This window comes from Bufo gargarizans, chromosome 5, assembly GCF_014858855.1.
Source record: "Bufo gargarizans isolate SCDJY-AF-19 chromosome 5, ASM1485885v1, whole genome shotgun sequence".
Classification (NCBI taxonomy): Eukaryota; Metazoa; Chordata; class Amphibia; order Anura; family Bufonidae; genus Bufo; species Bufo gargarizans.
In genome coordinates, this window is record NC_058084.1 from 301,769,221 (window position 1) to 301,788,774 (window position 19,554).

Sequence of the window (19,554 nt, forward strand, 5' to 3'; positions counted from 1 at the left end):
GTGCACCTGTCTTTGCAAATGTGTCACGGCTGAGGATGGGGAAAAGCCTCAGCCACGCGATGCCAGAAGATGGTAGGTCGCTACTTGGCCAGGACCACAGAATTAGGGAGCAGGTCACCTCCTGGAGCTTCCCTAATCTGACCCTGACTCCTAGCTACATGGGCCGACCTTGAAGGTAGGAGGGCTCATGCTCAGGAACCTCGGATCCCTACTTACCATCCGCAGATCCCTGAGCTAGGAGCTGGGTAGACAGCCCGTTCCTCCTGGACACAGAGATACAGGAGTCTAAAGTGGCCAAGCTGCAAGGGGATAGGAACATGACCGGCTTATGGATATGGCAGGAGGATGAAGAGTACTTCCACACCTACCTGCCACAGACACACAGACTGGATCCCGTGCAATACAAGCTAGTGTCCACACCCAAACATAAATGGACACAGCACACACACAGACACACAGGAACCCAGATCCATAGGTGCATAAAATATGAAAGAGAAAAGAACATCAACTGAACATCACATATAACATTTTATGACCACAAGGGTGGCCCTCACTGGCAGATGGTATTAGAGACCAGGAGGGTGCCTCCAGCTTACAACAAGGCTGGAGTACCCCTCAGACATCAGCTCTCAACTGAGGTTAAATAGCCCATGTAGCCACACCCACACAGTCACACCCAGTGTACACACACTAGGAAGGAAGTTAACTCTTCCAACACCAGAGAAGGGAAGAAAGCCACTTAAAGGGGACGTGAACCCATAAATAAACCTTGTGCACAGAAACAAGGCACACCTAAATAGACAGGTTGCCAGGTGCAACCGCATGCACAACATAGCAAGCTGCCTCGCGACAGCTCAGGCTGCTATGCTGCCACATAAACAATGTTGCCAGCGGCAACCACAGGTGAGGCAACATACTACAGCCCTCACCTGTGATTGACAACCAGAACCAGACCGGAGGCAACTGCATGCGGTTACAGGAGTCATGACCATGGTCGTGACAAAATGTTATTATATTTATATATTTTGAGAATATAAACTGACCAGATGATATTTTGGGGCATGATGTTCCACTTAAACTATTCCCCTTTTCGCTAAGTGACACCCCGTTCTGGCTAAGCCACACCCATTTGTCACAAAAAGTGTCTAAATCATGAAGTATAAGTGGTGGACACCAAGAGCACCAGACTTCTAGTTCAGTTTGATTTGTAAATCTGCCCCATTTTGTTATGTGAAAGAGTGAAAATCCGTAAAAAGGGACGTTGCCATTTATGTTACTATCTGGGGTGACACTAATTATTCTATCTGGTGTTTCCTCTCTCCCCCTTCCTTTTTCCCGTCTTTTCCTTCAGTCTTGAATGCTGATGCCCTCTCTGCTTTCTTTATATCATACATTTTGTGGAATCAGGTCATTGAGCTTTTATTTGTTACACGAGGCTATCATGTACCCTAGCTTTAAGGCTGAACCCCTGAGAATGACAGTCTAAGGCTACTTTCACACTGGAGTTTCGGCTTTCCGTTTGTGAGATCCGTTCAGGGATCTCACAAGCGGTCCAAAACTGATCAGTTTTGCCCTAATGCATTGTGAATGCTAAAGGATCGGCTCAGAATGTATCAGTTTGCCTCCGTTCTGTCTCCATTCCTCTTTGGAGGCGGAAGCGTTGTGGTGTCCGTCTGACGAAACGGAGCCAAACGGATCCGTCCTGGCACACAATGCAAGTCAATGGGGATGGATCCATTTTCTATGACACAATCTGGCACAATAGAAAACTGATCCCGTCCTCCATTGACTTTCAATGGTGTTCAAGACGGATCCGTCTTGGCTATGTTACAGATAATACAACCGGATCCGTTCTGAACGGATGCAGATGTTTGTATTATCTGAACTGATCCCTCTGTGCAGATCCATGACGGATCCGCACCAAACGCGAGTGTGAAAGTAGCCTAATGTGTATGGGGAGCTCATGACACTCCTTGGACAGATTACGTTTGGGGAGTGAAGGATTGGGCTGAATGAATATTTTTTCCAGATCCTCTTGTTCTCCCAGGAGGCAAGCAATCGCCAGAAGTGTCTAGCAGTAGCTTTGTCCCCTCCCCCATGAAATACACGTACACGGCCAAGCTGAACATGTATGTATATGGGGGAATTGGGCAAACAGCTGCTGAATGTGTACGGCCGCCCATAGTCCTACTGTTCTTAAGTGATATGTCGTCTAAGGGCCTAAGATGTGACCTAAGGCTCCCTGGCTGAGAACTTGTTTGGCTCTATGGACTGTTGTCATGTAAAAAGGTTAATAAAATAATTTATAACAAAAGCGGAATGTATCAGTGTGCCGCATCCCAGAATAACTCCTTCTAGCTGGTGTAAAGCACCACGGCTAGGACTCCGCTGACCCTTACCCACTATGTTGCAGACACAGATGTGACAGTTTGTGACAGAAATTAGTGCTTTTTTTAGCAAATAATATCAGCATGCCTGATGAAAAGATGAAGTCAGCTTTTATTTCCGCTGAATGAATGTGCAGCACGGCATAAAGACTGGAGTGATTTCCCCACTGGCGGTCGGGGCAGGCTGTCGGGCTTATTGCAGCTTGATGATATGTTTTATGGGGTTGTCTTCTGAAAGTAGAAGCCTCTTTACACAGTGCAGCCTTTCTATTTGGAGTCTTCTTTACCAGATGATTCTCCCGTCTCTTCTCACTTCTGTCTTGCTGTCTGGTTGAATTCCTTATCTTAAAGTTTTCAGCAGCTGCAGTATTTGCAAAACAGCTTGGAAATTTTGGCGACTACAAACATAAAGAGAAAAAAACGAGTGGCAAAGCGAGCTCATAGCCATCTGATGTCTGGTCCCAGCAGATCCACCTTGTGAATTACTTGGAGGCACTGCCAATAACTGAGCGGTGAGCGTCAAGACGGTTCTAAAGCAAGTGAAATTGACTTGACGTGCGGTTAACAATTAGATATTACAGATGGTATTTCATTTCCCTTTTTTTATTTTCAAGTAAATGGAAGCATGATTGATTAATTAAGAAATGTTGACGCAAGAAGCATGGCTGAGCCATTACATTATCACTTCGTTCTCCATTAAGTAGTTGCCATCTTTAACTCATAATTTTTATTTTTTTAGCTCCAATCTACTGTACCAATTGCTTGTGCTTCGTGAGGTTTTTTAAAAAGAAAAACACATGCTTTAGTTACTGTAACAAGCATCGGACTACTGATGCCCACTGTAGGTTCTTAGGTGAAGCAGAACCGGGCACATTGAATTTGACGTATCTGAGTTGTGTTGTGTCCAGGAAGCTAACCAAAAAGACAAAGGGCCCATCTTCCACAGAAAGGAGGGTAGTCAGCACCCATATGGTGGGTATCCGTAGCCAGAGTAAAGCTCCTGTGGCACGATAGCTTTCTCATACCTTGCCTGAATGGTTTTCAGTCTTTAGCCCTGTGTGTCATTAGAGGCTACATTTCAGACTTGTGTGATCTTCATAACCCAGCCATCTTAGGCTTTCCCAGCATATAGTATTCGGTAAGCAAGTCATACACTTAGGGTTGTTGCGATACCAAAATTTTGATTCGATTTCGATACCATAAAAAAGTATTGAGATACTCAATACCATTCGAAGCAACGTGAAAAAAATAACACACCAAACAAGCCGTGTGCATTCTGCATTTAAAAAAATGGCGAATCGTGCAGTTTTAATCTATTGATTTTTTTCTATTCCAGCGTTCACCGCATAGGAGATTTTTATTAGTTTGGACTTTTCAGACATGGCGATATGTGATATGTTTATTTATTGTTTATATATTTTATATGTAAAATTAGGAAAGGGGGTGATTTATACTTAATAATTGTCATATTCACCATAGTAGAGCTCTATTAGGGTGACTAGGACTTCACACTCTCCCTGCTGCCCTGTGGGAGAAGCCATGGCTGCCATGGTAACCGATCGGAGCCTCTGGATTACACTGCTGGGGCTCCAATCAGAAGCTGCCACTGCCACCAATGAGGAGGAGGGGAGAGGACCCTGTGGCCACTGCCACCAATGATTTTATTGCTGGGGGGTTGAGGGGGGGAGCGCACTGTGCTACCAATGATTTTAATACTGGGGGGTAAGGGGTGGGGGGCACACTGCGCCGCCAATGTTTTTAATACTGGAGAGGGGCAGGCGCACTGTGCCACTAATGATAATTAACCTTTAATACAGGAGGCGGGTGCTGGGAGCTGCTATCAGCGGCAGTTAACCCCTTAGGGTTAATGTGATTCTGCTGCCGTCACCTGTATTTGTATTAAATGTTAACTTTCCTTGGTGGCTCAGTGCACCCGCCCCTCCTCCGCCTCTCTCTCATCTTATTGGCAGCAGCAGCACAGGGGGAAGGGAGAAAGTGACTCCTTCTCCCCTGTGCTGCTGAGGAGAACATGTGCGCGCTGACAGCAACGCGTATCATGTTCTCTGATGCTAGGCTGCGCAGTATAGATACCGGGACAAAAGTATTGATTGGGTATCGACATTTCGATACCCGCAACAACCCTACATACACTTAGTTCATTGCTTTTGGCAGCAATGCTTTCCCCCAGAAGCAGCAGAACTCCATTGGCCTAGTTTTGGGAAATGATTGTGGGGGAGGCCTTGGACATAGTCCCCCTTTATCATGCCCCAAAAACTCCTCCAATGGCTCTTGACCACTAGTAATGCACATGTAGGACTGTACCTGTATTAAATGGGATGGACAATTTATGTCTTTTTGCATGGTGTTAAACCAGAACACTACACCCTAGAATTCTGCCCAGCACCCTAGAGCAGCCCCAGCAGACAGACTGTAGCCTGCAGCATACAGACCTCCTAGGCCACTGCCAGAGTGGCTTACCAGTGCCAGCTTATATGTCTGCCTGCCACAGACACAGCGTAGATACCAGGGGCGCCATTATCTGCCATAAAGTTCAGGCAGAATAAAAGGTTAATGGGAGTCTCCCAGACATTTCAGGAGAGTAGGCCCCAGTGAGAGGTATAAGTCTGGCATCCACTTTCACCGGCCATATCAAGTTGCCACCTTGAAAAGGGGGTTGTCATGTTAAGACAGCTGCTCTAAGATTTGTACTTTTTACTTATTTGTTAGAAATTCAGGCGTTACGAAGCTTAATGGAGCCTATGCTGTGAAATGTAACCCGCACACGCTCAGCAGCTCCGATGAAAACCATTATTTTTAATTCGCGGATTTGTAAAGAAAAGTATATATACATTGTCACCCCAGGGATTAATGACACATTACAGCTCAAGCTTTTAATTGCTATGTTAGACATCTGCAACAATAGAAAATGAATAAAAAGCGGAACCATAGAAAGAACGCTTGTGCATGCTCAGATCTCCCAGATAGGAACCTGTATCTACCAGGAATTAGTCTGAGGGTATAATACGGAGGAGGGGAACCTATGTGTTTCTTAGTACTATTATTATTATAGCTCATAAAGCACTAATACTACCAGTAACACAGCACATTTCAGCAGGAGCGTGCAGTATAGTTTACGGACAGGAGCATCCAGAGGAAAGGCTTAGAAATCAGTGCACAGTTCTTGTCCTTCGAAGCTACAGAGAAGATTCCAAGGCGGCCATTCCCAGGGCAGATGCCCTCTCTTTCACCAGATGTCCTGAATACACTGTACATATATTCTCAAAGTTCAGATACGTCCAAATTAACCGGAAAAAAAGATGTATATTTGTACCTAATACCTTAAAACTTCAGGTGACTTGGTTGATATATATTTACGTACGTTTATTTGGTCATATAAATATTTTAATTTTATATATACTGTGTGTGTGTATATATATATATATATATAAAGAAACAATATCCAAAAAATACAGCAGTGTGCCAGCAGTCACAAACATGACTAATGTTCAGCAAAATATAATGAAAAAAATTATAATACTGCTGCAGTCCCAGGTAGTGAAAATGTGGCGTCCGTTATTCACCTATGTGTGTGTATACACTCACCTAAAGAATTATTAGGAACACCATACTAATACGGTGTTGGACCCCCTTTTGCCTTCAGAACTGCCTTAATTCTACGTGGCATTGATTCAACAAGGTGCTGATAGCATTCTTTAGAAATGTTGGCCATATTGATAGGATAGCATCTTGCAGTTGATGGAGATTTGAGGGATGCACATCCAGGGCACGAAGCTCCCGTTCCACCACATCCCAAAGATGCTCTATTGGGTTGAGATCTGGTGACTGTGGGGGCCATTTCAGTACAGTGAACTCATTGTCATGTTCAAGAAACCAATTTGAAATGATTCGAGCTTTGTGAAATGGTGCATTATCCTGCTGGAAGTAGCCATCAGAGGATGGGTACATGGTGGTCATGAAGGGATGGGCATGGTCAGAAAGAATGCTCAGGTAGCCCGTGGCATTTAAACAATGGCCAATTGGCACTAAGGAGCCTAAAGTGTGCCCAGAAAACATCCCCCACACCATTACACCACCACCACCAGCCTGCACAGTGGTAACAAGGCATGATGGATACATGTTCTCATTCTGTTTACGCCAAATTCGGACCCTACCATTTGAATATCTCAACAGAAATCGAGACTCATCAGCCCAGGCAACATTTTTCCAGTCTTCAACAGTCCAATTTTGGTGAGCTCGTGCAAATTGTAGCCTCTTTTTCCTATTTGTAGTGGAGATGAGTGGTACCCGGTGTGGTCTTCTGCTGTTGTAGCCCATCCGCCTCAAGGTTGTGCGTGTTGTGGCTTCACAAATGCTTTGCTGCATACCTCGGTTGTGACGAGTGGTTATTTCAGTCAATGTTGCTCTTCTATCAGCTTGAATCAGTCGGCCCATTCTCCTCTGACCTCTAGCATCAACAAGGCATTTTCGCCCACAGGACTGCCGCTTACTGGATGTATTTCCCTTTTCACACCATTCTTTGTAAACCCTAGAAACGGTTGTGCGTGAAAATCCCAGTAACTGAGCAGATTGTGAAACACTCAGACCGGCCCGTCTGGCACCAGCAACCATGCCATGCCCAAAATTGCTTAAATCACCTTTCTTTCCCATTCTGACATTCAGTTTGGAGTTCAGGAGATTGTCTTGACCAGGACCACAACCCTATATGCATTGAAGCAACTGCCATGTGATTGGTTGACTAGATAATCGCATTAATGAGAAATAGAACAGGTGTTCCTAATAATTCTTTAGGTGAGTGTATATATGAAGCCTGGTGTAGAAGTAAGAACCGTTTGTCACTAGCAGAAGCAGATTCTTTATCGGCATATTATTCTAATGTGCTACTTCTTTTTAATTTTCTCCTTTATTTATAGATCTATTCTGTTTTTCCCCAGATGTCTGCATAATCTATTATTACGGGTATATAGATGAAAAATGTATCTCATATCACATTCCAGTAACTGCAATCTCTTGCTGGAAAAAATCATCTATCTTTGCTGACTTGAGGTCCCATAATGCACTCAGGTAGCCGCATAAGAGTACTGCTAAAAGTGCCTAAACAATAAAAAACATCTGTAATGGGGAAGAACTAAATCGTTGTGCCGTAAAATTATGTTGTACTTCTTACATGAATACTGGAACTGATTTATGTATGATTTTTTTTATTAAAAAAACACTGGCACTTTCCAGTGTTTTTTTGACATGTGATGCTAACTTACCAGCAGTATTATAGCAGTGTAATTGGATTCATTCCCACTCCTATACATTGCTTTTCATCATGGGCACCTATGTCATGTGATCTTCGGTCTAACCACCGTTCCAGACTTTGCTCTTCTGTGTAGACAGGAGATAGTCTATACATTGTGGCTGACTTACTGTGACCTACAAGATGTGCCAGTTCCCTCCTGGCAGCTCTCAGATGCCATCACCACCAAGCTCTACCCAATTGGTTCCTCTGTGTCACTAGTTTCTGCCTTATCTAATGAAGCAGGAGTGCAGTGATGTAGTAGGCAGTCCATACAATCATTAGCTGCAGTTATAAAACGCCCTGACTCTCGGCGTCTGTCTATACTATCAGTGAGTGCTGTATGCAGAATCCCCAGTTTGTTTCTATGAGATGCAGCTTCACACTGCTCTCCTTTGCCTCCTGCTTGTATGATCTGACAGGAAGAACCCACAAGCAGCGGTAGGGGAGACAGGGTGAAGTTGCTTTACAGAGACTCCTGAGGGTGAGATAAAGGAAAGATAGTACTAGGTCACTGATCTGTCACTTGCCCTTAGATAGGACTCTGAACATAGAGAGTGTAGTGTGATGAGACTCTGATCTCTCTCTATGAAAAGCCAGTGGAATAATGAAAATGTGGGGTGGAATAGGGGAACGACATCAGAGAGGAAGAAGGAATCAAGATGATAGGCAGCCCGTAAATGGCTCATCAACCTAAGCAGGAGATACACAAGACACTTGACATTGTTCTTTAATAATAGCCTATGCTGCACAAAAAATTGCTGGAGTGCTTCTTTAAACCACTGTGATGAGATGAAAACTTATTCAATGAAGACGGTCAAAAGTGGTGACAGATTCACTTGAAGTGTGTTTTGATCTTGGATAAGCCAGTTATGCTCCTGAGTCCGTAGCTTGCATTTTATCTTAGCTTTACTTTATAGAAATTAGGGATCGACCAATATTGATTTTTTAGAGCCGATATCGATAATCTGTGAACTTTCAAGGCCGATAGCTGATAATTTATGCCGATATTTTATATCTCATAATATATATTATATTAGTTGGTACTCACTGAGGTGGTGGAAATTTGCATTTGGCACTAGTAGATTAAAAATGTAAATTATAAATTAGTAAAGCCCTTAGTTGGTAGTCAATTTATAATTTACATTTATAATATACTAGTGCCAAATGACAATTTCTACACCATCCTCCCCTCCTCACTGACTTTATTAACCTCTATCAGACCCCAGATCAGACCTTTATTAACCCCTATCAGACCTCAGATGAATAAAATAAAAAACTCCTCACCTCTGCTGCGCCGCGGCTCCTCTTCATCTCCGTCTCGCTCCCCTGTGTTTTCCGGCCCGCGCTGCACTGTCACCTGGCAGCGTTCAGCGCCTGGTTATAGTGCGCGCACTACGTCCTGACGCTGTACGGGGTCAAGACAGTGCATCGCGGGCCCTATCAAAGAAGACCAGGGAGGGTGAGTATCGGAAGCACTTGCTGCGCTTCTTCCCCGCTCCCGGCACCCGATGCATACTAGTGTGTGCTTCCATATCGGAAGCGCTCACTAGTATTCGCTTTATATACATTATCGGTATATCAGCAAGGTTAGATGCCGATACCAATAATGTACAAAATCCTGAATATCGGCCGATAATATCGGTACTTCCGATAATTGGTCAATCCCTAATAGAAATGCCTATGGGCAAATTTAGTAATCCTATGAGTGACACACTTTAGACTTGCGCCAAAGTTGTCACAGTGGCTCAGGCTGGATAATACATTTTGGATAGATACTTTTGTGTAACTCTATGCCAACTATTGTTTGGCTTTGAAACTGAATTGTATCGCAATTTTAATGCAACGCGGCACATATTGTACTTTTTCCCTATGAAGCCCTGCCCATTTCCCGTTGAGCCACACCTCATTCACCGTCTAAACCTAGATGCACCAAATTAGTAAATGTGGCCCATTGTCTCCTTTTTTCTGGCATGTATTTTACACTCAAAGGACTTGTGTGTGAATAATTACAAAAAGATGGTTGTCTTCTTCTATGAGCAGTGCCACATCTATCCATGGGTCATGTCTGCTGTCGAAGCTCATCTCCATCGATCAGAATAGGGAGGAGCTGCTATACTATATGCAACCTGTAGACACGTATGGCATGGAATGTTTTTTGGAAGTAATCCTGGATAACCCCTTGAACTCGGTGCCTGGTCTATGGCAGCCTGGATGTATCTATATAAATCAGATAAGGTGTTTTTTTCTTACAGTGGTCTTTAGTAGGAAAACTTCTGCTGACAATAGACGTAAAGCTTTTCCATGTCCCAGCTGTTGTTGTAATATAGCCTCGTAGTCTCTACACCGCCTTAGGGCACTCACATGAAGTAATGACCACTCCACGGGTTTGATAATCTGCCACATGTTCATTATCCTTGCCGTACTCTTATCTGCAAGTAGTAGCTGAAAATCCCCTGCAGGAATTCAGAGCTTCAGCTTTACATTTCTGTGAAATTTGAGGTCAGGATTTGCTCCTGCAGATCCTGACCAGGTGTACTTGGTGTCTGAAGGCTCCATAGGCTCGCTTTACACAGCCTGTCCGGGGAGGCTCCTGTTGCAAGGACGTTTTACTTCTGTTGGGAACAGAACTACTGTATATTATGGTACTTTTATTACTTTTATTTCCATTATAGGCAATCTGTCACCTCCAGCAACCCCTACCTAATAAGTACAGCCATATATGTATACAACACCTCCCTATTGACGCGCACCCCCATCTCCAGGCGCTATACAATGTAAATGCTGCAAGACGGCTGCGGTTCACCGGAGCTCTGGTGAGTGCGTGGCTTCCTCAAAGAGCTGATCGGCAGGGGTCCAGGGTCCTACCGATCAGATACCGATGACCTATGCTGAGAATGGGTCAGCAGATAAAAAATTGGATTTTGACAAATTAGTGACCAATGATGCTACTAACAAGGTCTGGATTATCTGGGGCTAGCATTATTAAGGCATACAGGGATTTGATGTTTACGAGGGGCCACAAACCATCTGGTTTTATTTGTTTGAAGTATGTGACACTTTTAAGACACCTAAAGTCTGACTGTCAGACAGAGAAGCAGCCATACTTGTAGGGGGGAGGGAGGAGGGTATTTTTAGTCTCATTTATCCACAGGTGTGTGAATTATTCATTCCACTTCACCGTGTCAGTAAGATTACGTTTCCTGAGCTGGAGAGGTAGCAAACAAAAACTTCAGAGCATCCTCCTCCTAATCACACCTTCCTAAATTTAGCTGCAGTTACTGATGTAACTTTTCTGAATCCAGGATGTTTAAAACACATTATTCATGGCTCTAAAAGGGGTCATCAGAGCACCTTCCATAATCTCCGGATAAAATACATTGGCTGGATTTTTTTCTCTGTTCCTGCATGTGCTCGGCATGATGTCTATCTTCTTTACAAATGCAAATGAAGTTTTAAAGATCTAAACGATGATGTCCAGATAATCCCTGTTAATGCTCAGTAAAATCTAATCCCACACTTTCTCCTAGTTCATTTGGAGGGAAGTATGTGTGATGACAGCTTTCACATTTGTAAGGCACAAACCACCAGGAAATCCACCCAAACAAATGTTACGTCTTGGCAGGAGCCCCTGCCTGAAGATCTCCAGAAGGTCTTTTGAAATCAGTGCTGTGGAACACGTCTTTATACTGAAGTCAAGCAGTGAAGTGAAGAAGTGGAAGAAAGAATCAAAGTTTAAACAACATACAGCTTCAATGTATACAATCAGTCAATGGAAACCATGCCCCACATGCCGCGTTCCTTAGAAGGTTCTTTCACTTCTGTGATTAAGATCACTCCCATGGGAGTCCAGATCTGATCATATCCCCTTCTGCCTCTGTCACATTAGAAGATGGTTTTCAGAACACCATTTTCTGTATTTAAAACAGAGAGGATATTGAGGGTGAAAGGCAGATGAAAGCACATATTCCCCGAAAGGAAGGCTTCTTTTATTGTCTTAAAGGGATTGGCCACTTTCTGTCTGCTTGTCATCCATGTGTATGTAAGTTCACTATATGGCACTTACTTATATAGCCTTTGTTGATATTCTTTGCTGTGTGCTATGTTTCATAAGAAGTGCCCCCTTATTAGGCAAATCTTCCACATACAGGTCCTGTTCACAAGATGGCCGCCGATGGAGGGTCATGTGACCAAACACGTTACTCAAACACATTGCTCCTCTTTTATTCACACACGCTGCACCTGCGCTAAACTTCCAACAGCGCAAGTGCAGTGTATTTGAATGGAGGAGACATCACATGAAGGTGATATGCTTGGTCACAAGACCGTGGGCAGGACCTCCATGGGGACAGAACAAAAGACTTGGACGACAAGGGGACATATCTTCTGAAATAAAGAAAATTATGCAGCCTATCAACAAAGGCTATATTAACAAGTACCATTTAATCATCTTACAAACTCATTGGTCAAAGTAAACAGAAAGTGGACAATCCCTTTAAGAAATGGCCTGTGATATGTGGACTGAAATGTTCAGTAGCAGGCTTTGATATTATGGGTCAGAATATATATAAAGAAATAAGGCGTGATGGTGAACAGATCAAAAAGACATTTCTTAGTGTCTCTTCAAGGCTTTGCAGGCACTGATGAAGTCCATGGTTTCCTTTGATTATAAATTCAGTATCACTGATGCACATCAGCATCAAAGTGCTATCCTTTGCTTAAATATTCCCTAAACTCCTTTCTTTTCACCCATTTTTTTTCTGAAAATGCTGATCCATCTATCTTCACACCTCATCTATTGCATTAATAATATACTTTATAATTTAGAAGGTATTCAAAAATTGAATATATTTCAAAGCGCTTGCTCAGTTGGCCCGAGGCTACACAAATCTTGATTGGGCTACCAAACTTTCCAGCTCAGGATCCCAACCGTCTTAGCGCTTTAGGCAGCATTTTTATTAAACTTAGTATTAAACAATACTGCCTAGAGACTGATTAACAATTTATGTCTTCCTTAAGAAAGGATTAACGGTGCTCTATCATTTTGATATTTAAATCTTTATTTAAATTTCATTCTGAATGCCAGTTATAAACCTATAAATTGTAATATAGTGAATTAACTAAGACACCTGCTTTGCATTTTTGTTGTTTCCAAACAATCTAAGTTTGCACTTCATGTATGTATTCCTCCCTATTCTCCCTATTTTTACACTGTATATTAACCCCTTAATGACCAGGACTGAAAAGGCCTTGAAGGGACTATCCAACTCTTTGTAACTAATGACCTATCCTCAGGATAGGTCATCAGCATCTGATCTTTGGGGTCTGACACCTGGAACCCCAGCCGATCAGCTGTTTGAGAAGGCCCTGGCGTTCCTGTGAGCAAGTGAAGTTAAGGGGGCAGAGCCTCATCCAGGCCACGTGACCAATGGTCTTGACCTCACTGGCCTAGGGTAACCAGCAAAAAGGCCACGGCATTCAAAGGAGCACCGGGACCTTCTTGAACAGCTGATGGACAAGGGGTCCCGTGTTTCAGACCTCAACTGATCAGCTGCTTATGACCTATCCAGATAGGCCATCAGTCAAAAAGAATGGAATAACCCCTTTAATGACCAGATAAATTTTTATGGTTTAGCGCATATGGTGGCTTAACTTTTGTAAGTTTTTTATTTTATTTAGTGAAGTAATTTTTCACAACTTTTTTGTTCTATTTTTTTTCAGCGTTTTTTTCCCCCTTTTTTAGTAATTGTTTTCACACTATAGCTCCTTATACTTTAAATATACAAATGACCCCCAAAATAAATTATAATAATGGGCTCCCTATTTTGTTTCAGTCATTTTGATATGTAATATGTATAGTTTCACGCTAAAGGGACAATAAAGATAATGATTTTGGTTGTTGCACTTTTTCATTGTGTAACTGGAGCATCAAAAGGAGACCCAGTTACAGTGAAAAGGCAGAGCTCATCGAGGTTTGCTTAGGCCCTGCAGTTCTCGTGTGCCTGAGACATCCGGTGATCACCTGATCAACAGTTCCAGTAGACCTGTGAGCGCTATGCAAAGAGAAAAGGAGAAGACAGATACGGTGATAAATTGCTTCTGCCTTTTCCTCAGGGTCCCTGGCTGTTACTGACAGCCGGGGACCTGACCTGGTCCTGCTAGATTGCAGGAGCTATAATCTAGCACCATAAATGTACAGGCGCTCTGGGTTAAAGCTGGTGGTTGGTCATTTAACCCCTTTGATGTTATAATAACCTCTACAAAACTTATAGAGTGAGAGGAGCTGAGCGATTAATGTATAATTTTGTGGCAAAAGAGAAATTACTCTGTACTACTATATTGCTGTGATCTCATGGGCACTGTAACTATGCCCACTTGTTCTGGAGCAGGACCACAGCTGTAAAACACAACCGCAGTCCCACTCTAACAATGGATATCAAGCAAACCTCAGATCTCCGCAGTTTAACCTCTTGTTATCAATTTCTGATTATGGAATGCAATGGGGCTCTGTTGATGCTCTGTGATCCATGCTCATACCTTGCATGGATAGACAGCCCAGGGTCCATTGAAGGTGGGCCTTATCTCCAGCCTATGTCCTAACATATACTTATAAGTACAGACTAATGGGATTTAAAAAATGATAACAATTAAAAATATTTGTTAAAAAAACAACATTAAAATGCACACACACACATACACTATTTTTTTTTACTTATAATAACCTTTTAGCTATTAGAGATTCCTCACAGTTGAAATCTCCTGGCCTGGACAGATTCCTCTATGATTTTATAACATATGTGGATGTATTGGCTCCTATATGAAGGGATTTATATAATGTTGCTATGAGGACTGGTTAGATGCCAGAGTTTACCTGGAGGCCCAAATTATTGTATATTGATATTAAAAAGTCTAAAAACAAATAATAAATTAGACACAAAGAGTCTGGCAAAAAATCCTGTCATCTAGATTAAGATTATAGCCTCTTTGTCTATAACGATCAATGTAGATGTATGCCATCTCCACAAATGTCAGTCGGCTGTCTGGGTATTTACAGCTGGGATTGCAAGCAGATGGGCGGGATGGCTGCTCCATCCTGTCCCTGTATGCTGTTAGGGTGTTTGAGAGAGTCCAGTGGCCCTTCCTATTATTCATTTTAAGAACTTTGGTTTAGGAGTCAGACTTAAAAATTGGACGTGTTATATAGTAGGCTTAAAGCGGCTATCCAACTCTTTGTAACTGATTGCCTATCCTCTTAATAGGTCATCAGCATCTGATCGGTGGGGGTCTGACACCCGTGCCCCCCGCCATTCAACTGTTTAAAATGGCATGTGCTCCTGTGGGTGCCGCAGAATTCTTGCCGCTTACCCTAGGCCAGTGATGTCATGACCATTGGTCACGTGGCCTGAGTGCAGCTCAACCCCATTCAAGTTAAACTTTGGCAGAATGTAGTCTTTTTTTTCTTTTCCCAATTCCACCCCATTTGGATTTTTTTTCCATCTTCCCATTACATAATATGCAATATTAAATGCTGCCTTTAGAAAGTACTACTTAAACCACAAAAAAAAAAAAAAAACAAGCCCTGATACGTCTATGTGAACAGAAAAATGAAAAAGGTTAAGAAAGGTGAACATGAGGTGATCCTTATAGAAATGGTCCTATAGGCAGAGAGTGCCTGTCACCACAAAATACAATGCAATCTGGACGCATGTTATAGAGCATATATTTTTTTTTGTGGGAAAAGATTCAGTAAAACCTGTAATTTTTACATTTATATCTCTGCTTTTAACACTTTCTGTGAAGAGCTATCGGTACAAGAGGGCGGTGTTATCAGTGACTGACAGCTATCAATCACTGATAACCCCTCCCCCTGTACCAATAGCTGTTCACAGAAGGTATAAAAGGTAGGTTTTACTGGCTCTTTTCCAACAAAACTATACATTAATCACTCAGCTCCCCCCCCTCTATAACATTTTATGGTGACAGGTTCTCTTTAAATTTCCCTTTGTGGACGTAACAGAAATGTTCCTGACTGTTTAACGTTGTTCTTATTATCTTTTAATTATGAGGTATTTTTTAAATAATATTTCATAAATGCTTCACTATCTAGTATTTGCTCTGCCCCTAACTAAGATAGGAGAGAGTAAAGACCGAGTACCATTGCTAACAAACTAATGTAGGTAAAAGGAAGGAGATAAGGAGGTCTCCCACGTCCAGGAACACAATGATAACTGAGCCGCCTGTTTAATGGTAACCATTATCTTTCCACTGGGAACTGTGGCTGATTATCTGAAGAATAGGCATATTAGAGGATGAGGCAATTAAATAGACTGCAATCTTACGCCAGTTTTTAATTATGTTTCTACAGCAAGAAAGTGACTTGGCAGCTTCCATTTTTTTTTCTTCCAAGGCAAAATGGGAACTTGCAATCCCTTACACGGAAATATCCATTTTCTTCCAAGGCTAGAGACTAGTAAGTACGTAATCACTGAACCGTTATCGGCATTGTGTTTTAAGAGATACAAGAAGACGTGTAACTTATTAGGAAAGCTGTGATTTACCAGTATTTTCTGTCCCAATAATTGTCTGACGTTACAGGCATATCGGATATGATAATAGGTGAGCGTGGCATTTTCAGGCATGTGAGGTAACAAATGCCATCCGTTGTTAATTAGCTGATGTCTGTCAGGGGGAAAATGACTATATAGTAATTACTGTCACTGCAAGATCTCATGCTACACACATATATGAGGGGAAAATGGAGAACTAATACAGCGATGCACGTCTGCATAAGTAATGCCTTCTGGGAGTAGAAGTATCCTGGGATATTCGGAGAGGCAGCTTTAGCAGTAGGTGTACTCAGGGGCGTAGCTAAAGGTGCCCTGGTGCAAGAGTGGCCAGGGGCAGGGAAGCACATAGCCTTCATGCTGCCTGAGGCAAAAATTGAAACGGCACCTCCATCCCTCCATGCCAAATTCCTGACCTAACCCCTTCCCTCCAGCCGGCAACTTGACCAGTATGCATTTGCTATAATACTGGTGTCTTCTTATGTGGCACAATGGTCTTTGGGCCCCCTCAGGCTCCTGGGCCCAGTAGCGACTGCTACCTCTGCACCCCCTATAGCTACTCCCTTGGGTGTACTAGAGTTTTGCCAATGGGTGAAAGAGGTTTAAAGTTGTCACCTTTTCTACATTGCATGGAAGGCAAATCTTACTTCATACATGAGCAAAATATAGATGGAAGACCAGGCAGATATTTCTTGTCCTCCATAAAGTTGTTGGGATTTCTAGTCAGCTTCTCCTGGAGCTTGTGGACAGCCAATATTGCCGCTCTGATAGTAGCTATCTGCATGTTTTACACATATTGCCTAGATATACAGGAGATAGATACAACAGTATAAATGACCATATAAAGAAGAAATAAATGCCCCCCTCCTATTATCGTAGCGTAATCTTCTCAGATGAAATCATTGTATCCTTGTAGTGAACGACATTCCTGATCTTGTGGGGCTTAAAGGGGTTTTCTGACAATAGCGGAAAATTGACTAATTGGATGAACTGGCATAAAATAACCAAACAATTTATAACAACCTGATAAATATGCCGTTGCGCCAATGGTGGCGATCCAGTGCTTCTCGCATATCTTTCTTTACCTGGCTTCACATCTGTCTACCCACATGAAAACTGCAGCCTGTCAGTGGCCTTGGCTCTCTTGAACCATTGAGACCATTGATTAAAGGGGTTAAGCCCCTCCTATAGATCATACTTACCCCGCCCCCTGGCACCCGTATCACTCTGGATCCCTGCACTGCTGTCACTGCATCTCCCCTTTGTACAGATGAAAACATCCTCCGACGGGGATGCAGCCAATGCAGGCCACGATGGTGACCAGCCCCCTTGCATCACGGGTGACATGTTTTGATCCATGCGACGGGGAGATGCAACGGCGGCCGTGCAGGGATCTGAAGTGATGCGGGTGGTGGGGAGTGGGTGGGGCATTTTCAGAATTGGATAACCCCTTTAACTGGAATGGTCATCTCTGTAGACAGACAAGTGCAGGAAGCAAAACTCAGCAGAGCGCAGTGGAGAGGCAGCATTGAAGTGGCAGGGGATTTATCTGATGCGTATAGGTTCTTTTGTTTTTTTATGCCATTTCCTTCATTCAGTCAGTTTTCAGTCTCATGCACATGACCATTGCTGTTTTGCAGTCCGCCAACCGTGGATCCGCAAAATACATAAACCGGTCGTGTGCATCCCACTCCTTCCTCTGTCTCTATTATAGACACACTTATTCTTAGCCACAGAATGGACAAGAGTAGGACATGTACAGTTATTTGTGGAACGGATGCGGACAGAACACATGACATTCGACTGCTGTCCGCATTTTTGTGGCCCCATGGAAATGAATCACACATGGACCCAGAATGTGGTCATGTGCATAAAGCCCTCTTATGATTTTGGAAACCTCTTTAAATACTTCAGCCCATCTGAACAGACTGAGCTGTAGTGTAAAGCATGAAGAAATGACAGCAGAAGCCTGAGCCACTGATGAGAGAAGAGATGCATTAGTTAAAATGAATTAAATAGTGGCTGACCTATCACCCAAGGCTGTGTAAAAATGTATTTTCTCTATGCCGTATGCAATGCAGGTTCCTTAGTCAGATTTACTTCCTATTAACTGAAGTTTTATAAGGATACAACATTGAATTGTGCCAAACACTGTTAGAAGCTGGAGTTGATTTTTTTCTCACCGCATCCTTAGGGATCTATATAAATTACCCTGAAAAGTTAAGCCAGCTGTAAACTTTATGGTGCAGTGCTTCCTTGGCACCCATAGTTAGTGTTGATCTGCTTTTCAGATCTTCCAGCGCCAAATGCTATGTTTAATGTATAACAGACTGTAAGCTACTTAGCATAAATGGCAGATAGGGATCTCAACCAGGTGTACAGTAGGTTGGCTTTCCTACAAGACTGGGGTACCTTCATCTATTCTCCTGCAGGATGGTCCTTGTAGCCATCTGCTGTGCGGGGATAGCAAATAAATAATGGGTATAGCTGTATTGTAATTGTGGGGCTGCAACATGTCTACAGCCTCATTCACATGATCATATTTCATATGTGTAATAGTTCCACTATTCTGATGGCATAAAAGGAGTACATATTGTTTCATGCTTGTGGATTCTGGATATTATCTCAGCGCTTAGTTTTGTCCTCACAGTGGCACTACTACTACTGAATTTCTGGTTCACTGTCATGTATACAGTTGCAAGAAAAAGTATGTGAACCCTTTGGAATGATATGGATTTCTGCACAAATTGGTCATAAAATGTGATCTGATCTTCAGGATGAGGTTTTGATGTTGGTATGCTGTGCCTCTTTTTCTCCACACATAGTGTTGTGTGTTTCTTCCAAACAACTCAACTTTGGTTTCATCTGTCCACAGAATATTTTGCCAGTACTGCTGTGGAACATCCAGGTGCTCTTGTGCAAACTGTAAACGTGCAGCAATGTTTTTTTTAGACAGCAGTGGCTCCCTCTGTGATATCCTCCCATGAAATCCATTCTTGTTTAGTGTTTTACGTATCGTAGATTCGCTAACAGGGATGTTAGCATATGCCAGAGACTTTTGTAAGTCTTTAGCTGACACTCTAGGATTCTTCTTCACCTCATTGAGCAGTCTGCGCTGTGCTCTTGCAGTCATCTTTACAGGACGGCCACTCCTAGGGAGAGTAGCAGCAGTGCTGAACTTTCTCCATTTATAGACAATTTGTCTTACCGTGGACTGATAAACAGCAAGGCTTTAGGAGATACTTTTATAACCTTTTCCAGCTTTATGCAAGTCAACAATTCTTAATTGTGGGTCTTCTGA

The 19,554-nt window shown here is 42.8% G+C and overlaps 1 protein-coding gene across 3 annotated transcripts in view; it reads left to right on the forward strand.

Moving 5' to 3' along the window:
* The window catches only part of LOC122938642 (cadherin-6-like), a 361,198-nt gene that overhangs the window by 20,298 nt on the left and 321,346 nt on the right, over nt 1–19,554 (forward strand). Inside the window, exon 1 of one of the 3 annotated variants that reach the window (XM_044294306.1) lies at nt 16,102–16,163. The exons of the other annotated variants lie outside the window; for them this stretch is intronic. The gene's annotated coding sequence lies outside the window, so the exon portion shown is untranslated. Of the gene's footprint in view, nt 1–16,101; nt 16,164–19,554 lie in introns of those variants that run through there. 3 annotated transcript variants of the gene reach the window in all.